A 12,093-nucleotide genomic window follows, 5' to 3' on the forward strand; every position below is an offset into this window, starting at 1 on the left:
CCGCGGCGGCACAGACAAGCGAGGGCAGCTTGCGATGCACACAAATCATGGCTGTTTGCTTTTTGAGAGCTGGGATTGGAGCGCGGCAGCCTCGCGGGGTTAACAACAATACCCGGCGTAAACAAACTAAACACTGACAAGAAGCGAGGACATCTTCGAACGGAAGCCGACGCCATGCCGTATGGTGGCGGCCTGCGACAGACACGGGCGCCATGTTGTGTGTACAGTCTCAAAATAAGCTATTGTTGCAATGACTCCAATCTGGTGTATGGTACTTGACAGAGATATATATCTACATATATCCATATTTAAGAGTTATTTCTTTATATTCATAGTCATATTTGAAACCAGCTAGTGTTTTTCCTTTGTACTCTATTTTATAATCTCATTTCCATGGTATACTGCAAGTTAAACTTGGCTTTAGGAATGTAAGGAGTAGCAATACTCCCTTTTCATCTCATCCTGTTCTCTGCTAAGTAGAACAATAGACATGTGTATTCGTTCTGAAAGGGTGGGGGCTATTGACATATTGAAAAAGACAACACTTCCGTAAGGTTTTCAGATCAACTAGGCGATGCGATTTGAATGTGTTGTTTTTAGGTTGGTCTCTCCAAAGCTTTGGAATAAATTGCAAAATACCTATTTTGTTCTGGGTGATAATTTTATGTGTTATGTGTCATTGAAAGAAATTGGGATTGACCAGCAACTTAAATTACGTTGGAGGAACATATGGTCCAACGCAACATACTCTTTGAGGTTCTGCATTCACACTAGGGCTGGGCCATATGGCCTTTTATCAATATCTCTATATGTTTAAGCTATAGCACGATACAACATATATATCTGGATATTTTGCCGTAGTCTTGAATGAACACTTGGTGTACGGCTGGGCGTTATATCCATATACACGATATACCGCGGAGTTGTCTGTGCGATATACAAACCCGGTTTCCATATGAGTTGGGAAATTGTGTTAGATGTAAATATAAACAGAATACAATGATTTGCAAATCATTTTCAACCCATATTCAGTTGAATATGCTACAAAGACAACATATTTTATGTTCAATCTGATAAACATTTTTTTTTGCAATTAATCATTAACTTTAGAATTTGATGCCAGCAACACGTGACAAAGAAGTTGGGAAAGGTGGCAATAAATACTGATAAAGTTGAGGAATGCTCATCTGACCGGTAGGAGGCCACGGGGAAGACCCAGGACACGTTGGGAAGACTATGTCTCCCGGTTGGCTTGGGAACGCCTTGGGATCCCCCAGGAGGAGCTGGACAAAGTAGCTCTATGCTTAGGCTACTGCCCCCGCAAACCAACCTTGGATAAGCGGAAGAAAATAGATGGATGGATGGAATCATGTTGTGCTAAAATATATAAAGTAAACAAATGATAGTATGCTTCTGAACTGTCAATGAAATTCAAGTGCAAATGAAAAATAAAGTCATAACTTTTGCACTTAAACTTCTCTACGACTTTAGCTCCGGACTTATTCTGTTTGTTTGATATTGTCATTACTGCCACAAGTGGTGGAGAAGTTTATTACAACCGAGTCCCACTGCGGTCCGTACGGGCCACAGCTGAGAAACAGAAATGTTTCGGGCAGCCTTCTAGAGGTTGCCCTATGGTTAAGAAAGACTGGTCTAGTGGAGTCATTTTCAAAAGGCCACATCTGCCAAAGCAAACTTTTGTGTTTTACCTGCCACAAAACATTTTGAAAATAAATTTTGCAACTATGGCTGATTGAAAATAGGGGTTAATCGGAGCATTTGTTGTAATCCTGTTGAAAAGTATGTTTGGCTTTACTTCGTGATCAATACGCACCACTACGTCTAGTGTAGCCTTTCTTCTTTTATTTCTCTGAAAATAATTCAAAACAAAACAGTAGTGAGGTTGTAAACGACTGTGGACTATTAAAACGTGGCGGACAAGAACATATCCAATTAGAGACTACTGTATACGTGCCTACACAGCTGTGGACAATAGTACCTCATGATTGCAGACTAAATTTAAATCCAGGTAATGACTCTTGGAAGGATTCGAGTTCCTGTGGTTAAAATGTGCCTTTGGAGACCAATAATGAGGCCTACAGGGTACATTTGTGAAGATTGTAGTACCTTAAAGGACGGAAAATGACTCCTTCTGGAACCCTAACTCTGACAGTGTTAAAAAGAGTCGGTAGGCTGGAAATACCGACTGAACTCACAGAATTGATGACAAGACGCGAGACCGGCCACAGTGTTTTGTAGTTCAACATAGCGAAGAATCCTCTCATCACGCTTGATATGGAAAACACGGAGTGTGACAAATTCATAGCTATAGGCTCCACTCATTCAACACATGGAGTTACCAAAACCGCTACTTTTGTGGTTTCCACGCCAAGTTCTTTCAGCCGACTCGATGCAGGCTAGGCTGTCATCATTCAGTAAAAACGGATAGACGAGTGGATGCCCGTTGGAGGAGGCAGTTATCTACTGAAAGCCACTAGAACCAAGAGTTCAGACGATCCTTGATCACACTTCCCCACTGTTCAAATTCAACGAGAGGCCTATCTTACTTCTACCTTAAAACAAATCCTGTCATTGCAAGGAAAGAACTAAAAAAAAAACACAGCAGACAACAGACTGCGAAGGCAAGTAGACTCGGGCTTATTATTTCTGAGGAGGAAGAGCCACCGCCATCCTTAAAACTACAGAACAAACCTCGCCGCAAAGCCCTCTGTTCAAAATGGACATGTGTTCCTTTGCCTCCTGGTGGCAAATAAAGAATGCAGCTTCAAATTAATGCAATCAATCAATCAATCAATCAATGTTTATTTATATACTGTAGCCCCAAATCACAAATGTCTCAAAGGACTGCACAAATCATTACGACTACAACATCCTCGGAAGAACCCACAAAAGGGCAAGGAAAACTCACACCCAGTGGGCAGGGAGAATTCACATCCAGTGGGACGCCAGTGACAATGCTGACTATGAGAAACCTTGGAGAGGACCTCAGATGTGGGCAACCCCCCCCCCTCTAGGGGACCGAAAGCAATGGATGTCGAGCGGGTCTAACATGATACTGTGAAAGTTCAATCCATAGTGGCTCCAAGACAGCAACGAGAGTCCCGTCCACAGGAAACCATCTCAAGCGGATCAGCAGCGTAGAGATGTCCCCAACCAATACAGGCGAGCGGTCCATCCTGGGTCCCGACGAGCGGTCCATCCTGGGTCTCGACTCTGGACAGCCAGTACTTCATCCATGGTCATCCACCGGACCCCCTCCACAAGGGAGGGGGGGACATAGGAGAAAGAAAAGAAGCGGCAGATCAACTGGTCTAAAAAGGAGGTCTATTTAAAGGCTAGAGTATACAGATGAGTTAATGCTACTCATCCTCGGAAAAACACGACAGCCAGCAGGATTCACTGCTGAGGAGTGTGGCAAACGAGGAACTGGGCCATCTTTTGGGCTGACTCTGGCATTAGGTGAAGTCAAGCTTTTGATTGCAACAAAGAGGGGGAGTTGCGGAAATTAACCTGGCGGAAGTTGATTTCTTTGTGTTGCTGGCGGGAGGAGGAAGTAATAAAACAGTCCGTCCCACAAGCTCAGAGCCTTCCGGTCCAGTGCCTTCGCCTCCATTAGGTGGTGTGGACACCCTCCCCCCTGAGGACCCTCAAACTCATCTCAGTCCAACAATAGCACAGGACAAAAGCAGCCAGTGGATTGAGTGACCTCCGTGTTGTGCTTAGTAAAAAGCAAGGTAGGAATCCTTCAGCCAGAAAGCCAACTAAAGTCTGATTCTCCCGAGTTTTGTTGTTTTTTGAGGCGCCACAGACAGGCACTCAATAGCAGGCGGGCCACGTCTTTATTGGAAAGATGTGGGAAAGCGTTCCCTCTTAAAATGTTGTCTCCGCTCGCTGGCGGTGAATGGGGCGCTCAATACCTCTCCTGGTCTCTTTGGTGCTCGCTGGAGTAACGCATTGATCTGTGGCCTTGCTACCTCCACACAATGCCGCTCCGAGGTGGCCACCATTGACACCTTGTCCAGCATTGACGCAAAGACCATGTGTCTTGTTAATTACTCCGCTTTCCTCTTTGATTTTCGCCTGTGCGCCTCTCTCGCTTTAAAAGTAAGAGTCCAGCTCACCTGCCCGACCACCCGACTCAATCGAAGAGCGGCTGCGTCGACACTCGACTGAAGCGCTTCTTCACTCGGACAGAATGTCAACAAGGTGAAGCGAAGCGCCTTTTTTTTTGCGCTGGGAGCCATTGTCTGAGTGCTTCCGTGCAAGGATGGCGGATGTGCCATTGAAGTGGCACGTCAAGACACTTTTTGGAACACTTCGGTTGACAAATGGCTGACTTTTAGGAGAGCGGAAGGGATGTGAGTGATGGCAAATTGAGGCTGAGATGTAAAAGCTGTCGCTGAAAGTATCTGTGGTATTTTTATTTTTACACAGACTGATTCTTTATATGTCCCTGGCACTGGCTGCAGGGACACAATCTGGGGTTCAGAAGTGGGAGGACAGGTCCGTTTTTCCTTTGGAATACAACAAATGATTTAATTTAAAAATACATTTTCCTTGTTTTTTAGTTTCATAATAAAAACCAAAAAAAAGAAAACGTCCACTGTCTGAATTTATTGATGTAAAATAAGAATAAGAATAGAAATAACCGGTGGATAACGGTTCGTATACCTTCCGTTCATTCTATTTCCAAATCTGAAACGCAAATCAAAAAACAAAATTAGAGCAGCACTGTGTCAGAGGGGTGAGTGCATCTGCCTCACAACACGAAGGTCCTGAGTAGTCCTGGGTTCAATCCTCAGGATCTTTCTGTGTGGAGTTTGCATGTTCTCCCCGTTACTGCCTGGGTTCCCTCCGGGTATTCCGGCTTCCTCCCACCTCAAAAGACATGAACCTGGGGATAGGCCCCTCCCACCTCCAAAGACATGCACCTGGGGATAGGCCCCTCCCACCTCCAAAGACATGCACCTGGGATAGGCCCCTCCCACCTCCAAAGACATGCACCTGGGGATAGGCCCCTCCCACCTCCAAAGACATGCACCTGGGATAGGCCCCTCCCACCTCCAAAGACATGCACATGGGGATAGGCCCCTCCCACCTCCAAAGACATGCACCTGGGATAGGCCCCTCCCACCTCCAAAGACATGCACCTGGGGATAGGCCCCTCCCACCTCCAAAGACATGCACCTGGGGATAGGCCCCTCCCACCTCCAAAGACATGCACCTGGGATAGGCCCCTCCCACCTCCAAAGACATGCACATGGGGATAGGCCCCTCCCACCTCCAAAGACATTGACATGGGGATAGGCCCCTCCCACCTCCAAAGACATGCACCTGGGGATAGGCCCCTCCCACCTCCAAAGACATGCACCTGGGGATAGGTTGATTGGCGACACTAAATGGTCCCTAGTGTGTGAATGTTGTCTGTCTATCTGTGTTGGGCCTGCGATGAGGTGGCGACTTGTCCAGGGTGTACACCGCCTTCCGCCCGATTGTAGCTGAAATAGGCACCAGCACCCGCCGCGACCCCAAAAGGAAGAAGCGGTAGAAAATGGATGGATGGATGGAAAATTCGATTTGTGTTATACAAGGCAGATTTGAAAACAAACTAAAATGGTTGATTTTCAAAAAAATATTGCAATAAAATTAGATTTTGGGATACTTTCCTTTTATGGAATTTAATTTTTCCAGATAAACACAAAAATCTAAAAAAATCTAAAAAAAATTGCAAAAATGCGTGGTTATCTATGTGGTGAAAAATTTAAGCGGAAGCAGTATTTCAGCTTTTTCTTTACGTTTAGCACAACGTAACATCTTTGTTCAGCAGGATTCCTAAAAAACAAGTTTCAGACCCTTTTCCTGAAACAAAAGTTGGACAACTATTTAATGACACTTGTTTATATACAGGACTCAATGAGACTCATGTTGAACAAATGTGTTACAGTTGTGCTAAAACATGCTAATCGCAAAAGGGAAGGCTAAAATACTGCTTCCGCTTCAATCTGTCATCACACAGATAACCATAGATGTTTGCTAATTTTTTGGAGAATATCTGGAAAAAATCAAATCCATAAAAGGTAAAACAGCACACAATCCAATTTTATGGCAATATTTTAGTGAAAATCAACCATTTTTCTTTTCTTTTTTTTTTTTTTTTTAAATCTGACATCCATCCATCCATTTCCTACCGCTTATTCCCTTTGGGATCATATAAAATGAAAATCGAAAAACGGCCCAAATTTTATTTTTTGATTTTCGCTTCTAAGTTTTTTGAGTTTATCTGAAAAAATTTCTAATCCATAAAAGCAAAACAGCACACAATCCAATTTTATGGCAACATTTTAGTGAAAATCAACCCATTTTCTTTTCTTTTCTTTTCTTTTCTTTTAAAAAATCTGACATATAAAATAAAAATTGAAAAACAGCCCAAATTATATTTTTTGATTTGCGCTTCTAAGTTTTTTTTTTAGTTTATCTGGAAAAATTCAAATCCATAAAAGCAAAACAGCACACAATCCAATTTTATGGCAACATTTTAGTGAAAAGCAACCCTTTTTTATTTTCTTTTTTTTAATCTAGCATATGAAATAAAAATAAAAAAACGGCCCTAATTAAATTTTTTGAATTGCGCTTCAGAATTGGAAATAGAATGAATGGACAGTACACGGACCATAACGGTCTGTGTACCTTCCATTCATTCATTTTTCGATTTTTATTAAATATGGCAGATTAAAACAAAAAACGGATTTATTTTCATTAAAATATTGCCATAAAATTTGATTTACAGTACATATTACTAAAAAGAAAACTAGTTTTGTTTAGTAAAATTATGCCCACACATTTAATAAAGTGGCTCGACAGAAAAGATGATATAGATATATATATATATATATATATATATATATATGCTCAGCTATAACTAATATATATATATATATATATATATATTAGTTTTGATTTTTTAAAATTGATTATTGATATTTTTTAAATGATTAAGGATTGTTACAAATAAGAATCACGAGTCACTCAATCTATTTTTGACACCCCTTTGATTAACCCACTCTGTAATTTATTTCGACATGCTAAAGGTTTAAAGTGTTGTACATGTATACAAAATATTTTAAATCACATTTTCCTCTAAGGTTATCTTTCTTGTATTTTGTTAAGAGGAATTGTTGCACATTCTTGGGTAGCAGCTTATAGTTTGCTTTGTACATCAGTTTAGCTGTTTGAAAATGCACCAAATCATTGAATTTCAATATTTTTATTCAATAAATACAGGGTTTGAATGTCCTCTATATCGAACATTATGTATTATTATAACTGAGCTCTTTTGTAAGATGGTTAGTGAATGAAGTGTACATTTGTAGTTATTTCCCATATTTCTACACAATAACTCAGATATGTAACAATAGTGAGCAGGAGAAAATATGATGAGATGTTTGGTCCAGACCATATTTAGCTTGGTTCATTATTGAAATATTTCTCTTCACCGTGTGCAGGATATTTTTTATACATTAGATTTCCAGTTCATTTTCTCATCTATTATCACACCCAGAAATGTGATTCATTTACTCTTTCAATGTCTTCTCCGTCTATTTTTATTTGTGTTTGACTTGCTCATCTACTGTTACCACATAGCATTATTTTACGATCGGAAAACAAATTGCTCAATAATGAATTTTGTACAAAATTCAATAAATAACTTTGGTTTTTCAAGATTGCTTTATGATTTAGCTCAGGGGTCTCAAACTCAATTTACATGGGGGCCACTGGACGCAGAGTCCGGGTGAGGCTGCAGCCAGGCACGTACGAAAACCCTAGTCTCCATGGCAACGTCTCTGTCGCTTTCACTCATTTTCCGCTTTTCCACTAACGCAGGGGTAGGCAACCCAGAACATTGAAAGAGCCATTTTGGACCAAAATAACACAACGCTGTCAAACGGCATTCATATAAAACTTGCGGGCCTTACTAACATTAAACTTTCATATTAAGTTGGGGGCCGCAAAACAGCGTCTTGCGGGCCGCAATTGGCCCGCATGTCTGAGACCCCTGATTTAGTTGGAATTGAACCATGTCGGCTGGACCAAAAGACCAAAACGCCCTACCAGGAATCGCAAACACTTCAGCTATAATTTGCTTTCATATTCCCTCAGCGCCAGTCTTTGTCAACAACATAACCATGTTTGAGTGGACTGGACTCCTCTTGCTTGGGTTTTTTATTCGCCTCACTTGTTTGTCATTCATATTGCAGTGTGGAGGCCAACTGGCTCTTGCATCTGACCACTGATTGGTCAGCTGCTGCGTGCTGTCAATCATTGTCATGATGATAAGTAGGCAGTCCCTGGAAGCCAACAATTTAGCTTATGCGCGGCCTAAGGGGGCAAGATTTTGCCTGAGCGACTGTTTTCCGCTTGGCGCCAGTGTTTGACTTGTCTCTATTCAATAACGTAACATAAGTTTTGTGAGTTAAAAAAGTGCAAGGGACATATTCCTCACCCCCGTTTCATCCATACCTAGACAGTATTAGGATTGTGCAGTTGACCCTAATGAAGTGGCCACAAAGGATAAGTGGATGTATCGATCTGGTTAATTATCCGTAAAACCCACATGAGCATGCATTGATTTAGGTACAGAAACACCATAAATTACATCCTAGGAAAATGTTCTATTGAGGTTCTTAACAAGGATTGACGTCTGACAAATTGACTAAAGGTGGGATTATAATCAATCAATGGACTAATTGCTGTGCTTAATATTATATTTATTTAACGGGATGAGAGAGTATCTCATTGTTTCGAACTCAGCAAATTCAATGCCGGAAGTATCTTTTTTACTAATGGAAGCAACAACCGGCACCACACTAAAAAGAACTTAAAATCAAATAGAAGGAAGCGACATCACACAGCAAACGACATGTAAATTAGGCACACCTACACACTACTACTACAAGGGAATAATGAACAGCAAATCAATAATTGAAGTGACAATCTTGCCATCCTACAATATGTTGTTTGTCAACAAGAAGATATGACAGCCATCGGAGGACGATCTATCTCTTTATTAACTAGCGCTAACACAATCCGCGGAAAAGATTCCATCAGAGCTAACAAAGCTAACAAACACAGATGAGCTAAAATCCTGCTCAGAGCGCACGTCACTTGGCAAAAAACACAAACACACAATCGTCTCTTGACTGCATATGCCAGATAGAATATAGTTGGAGATGCCCGATAACATCGGACTGTCGATATTATTGGCCGATAAATGCTTTAAAATGTAATATCGGAAATGATGGTATTGGTTTGAAAAAGTGAAATGTATGACTTTTTAAAACGCCGCTGTACGGACTGGTAAACGGACGTAGAGAGAAGGACAGAGCGCCAATAAACCTTAAAAGGCACTGCCTTTGCCTGCCGGCCCAATCACATAATATCCACGGCTTTTCACACACACAAGTGAATGCAAGGCATACTTGGTCAACAGCCATACAGGTCACACTGAGGGTGGCCGTATAAACAACTAACACTGTTACAAATACGCGCCACACTGTAAATCCACACCAAACAAGAATGACAAACATTTCGGGAGAACATCTGCACCGTAACACAACAGAAAAAATACCCAGAGCCCCTTGCAGCACTAACTCTTCCGGGACGCTACAATCTACACCCTTCCACTCCCCAGCTCAAACCCGGCCCCCCAACCCCGCCCACCTCAACCTCCTCATGCTCTCTCAGGGAGAGCATGTCCCAAATTCCAAGCTGCTGTTTTGAGGCATGTTAAAAATAATAATGCACTTTGTGACTTCAATAATAAATATGGCAGTGCCATGTTGGCATTTTTTTTCCATAACTTGAGTTGATTTATTTTGGAAAACCTTGTTACATTGTTTAATGCATCCAGTGGGGCATCACGACAAAATGAGACATAATAATGTGTTCATTGCACCACTCTATCGGTATGATATCGGAACCGGTAATTAAGAGTTGGACAATATCGGAATATCGGATATCGGCAAAAAAGCCATTATCGGACATCTGTAAATATAGTAAATATTTTTTCCCCATTGTTTACATTCCCTTCTAATTAATTACATGTATTAAAATGTAATTTGGTTAATAATTAAATTACATTTTGCTAAAGCAACGAGTAACTTTTCGGGGTGTCCAAAAAAACCCAATTGATTTTCAGATTTTCCGCAATTCTTATTCGTAACAATTCTTAATTGATTAAAAAACATCAATTTTGTTTTTTTATTTTTTTTAATGTTTTTTTTTTTGTTTTCTTTTCAATCTTTCCTGTCCAGCCACTCAGAAAAAAAACATATTGTTGATGTAGATGCCCATATTTGCTCGACAGATTTACTTTAAAAAAAAATTGGCAACTTCTCTTGTTGCCTTATTGGTATTTGACTTTATTAAATGTTTGAGTAGCATTTTATTAAATAAAGTCTTTTTTCTTTTAAGTAATATAGAAATTAAAGTTGAAGTAGCACAGATAGTCACACGCACACACACACACACACACCCACACACTAGGTGTGTTGAAATTACCCTCTGCATGTGACCCATCCTCTTGTTTCACCCCCTGGGAGGTGTGGGGAGCAGTGAGCAGCAGCGGGGGCAACGTTCAGGAAACATTTTGTTGATTTTACCACCAATTCCAACCCTTGATGCTGAGTGCTAAGCAGGGAGGTAATGGCTCCCATTTTTATAGTCTTTGTTATGACTCGATCAGAGCTGTTTATTTAATGGAGGAATGTAATTAATCATAGAACTGGGATCCAATGTTATTAAAAAAAAACTATAGAGTTTGAATCGAGAATAGTCTTGAATCAATTCTGAATCCAATCGTTACCCCCGAGAATCCAATTGAATCGTGTGGTGCCCAAAGATTCACTGCCCTGGCAACTATAATTAATTATTAATTAACTTCCAAACACTGTGTAGAGCAGGGGTCACCAACCTTTTTGAAACCAAGAACTATTCTTGGGTACTGATTAATGCGAAGGGCTACCAGTTTGATACACACTTAAATAAATTGCCAGAAATAGCCAATTTGTTCAATTTACCTTTAATAAATAAATCTATATATATATAAAAATGGGTATTGCTGTCTGTCATTCCGTCGTACATTTTTTTCCTTTGACGGAAGGTTTTTTGTAGATAATAAATGATGAAAAAAACACTTAATTGAACGGTTTAAGAGGAAAAAAAGGAAAAAAAGGAAAATTAAATTTTGAAACAGTTTATCTTCAATTTCGACTCTTTAAAATTCAAAATTCAAACGAAAAAAAGAGAAAAAACAGCTAATTCTAATCTTTTGGAAAAAAAATTAAAAATAATTAATAAAAAATAAGTAATCTTTCCTGATTAAGATTACTTTTAGAATTCCGATGACATGTTTTAAATAGGTTAAAATCCAATCTGCACTTTGTTAGAATATAGAACAAATTGGACCAAGCTATATTTCTAACAAAGACAAATCATTATTTCTTCTACATTTTCCAGAACAAAAATTTTAAAAGAAATTCAAAAGACTTTGAAATAAGATTAAAATTTGATTAAGATTTTCTAGATTTGCCAGAATAAATGTTTTGAATTTTAATCATAATAAGTTTGAAGAAATATTTCACAAATAGTCTGTCGAAAAAACAGAAGCTAAAATGAAGAATTAAATTAAAATGTATTTATTATTCTTTACAATAAAAAAAAAAATGTACTTGAACATTGATTTAAATTGTCAGGAAAGAAGAGAAAGGAATTTAAAAAGGTAAAAAGGTATATAAATCCTAAAATAATTTTTAAGGTTGTATTTTTTCTCTAAAATGTTCTTTCTGAAAGTTATAAGAAGCGAAATAAAAAAAAAATGTATTTAAACAAGTGAAGACTAAGTCTTTAAAATATTTTCTTGGATTTTCAAATTCTATTTGAGTTTTGTCTCACTTAGAATTAAAAATGTCGAGCAAAGCCAGACCAGCTTGCTAGTAAATAAATAGAATTTAAAAAATAGAGGCAGCTCACTGGTAAGTGCTGCTATTTGTTCTATTTTTAGAACATGCCAGCGGG

At 39.5% G+C, this 12,093-nt stretch overlaps 1 protein-coding gene across 1 annotated transcript in view; it reads right to left on the minus strand.

Annotated features, from left to right (window-relative positions):
- Nucleotides 1-12,093, minus strand: part of si:dkey-237h12.3 (teneurin-3) — a 627,006-nt gene that overhangs the window by 241,925 nt on the left and 372,988 nt on the right. The window lies entirely within an intron of this gene.

This window comes from Nerophis ophidion, linkage group LG29 (assembly GCF_033978795.1).
Source record: "Nerophis ophidion isolate RoL-2023_Sa linkage group LG29, RoL_Noph_v1.0, whole genome shotgun sequence".
NCBI classification, from domain to species: domain Eukaryota; kingdom Metazoa; phylum Chordata; class Actinopteri; order Syngnathiformes; family Syngnathidae; genus Nerophis; species Nerophis ophidion.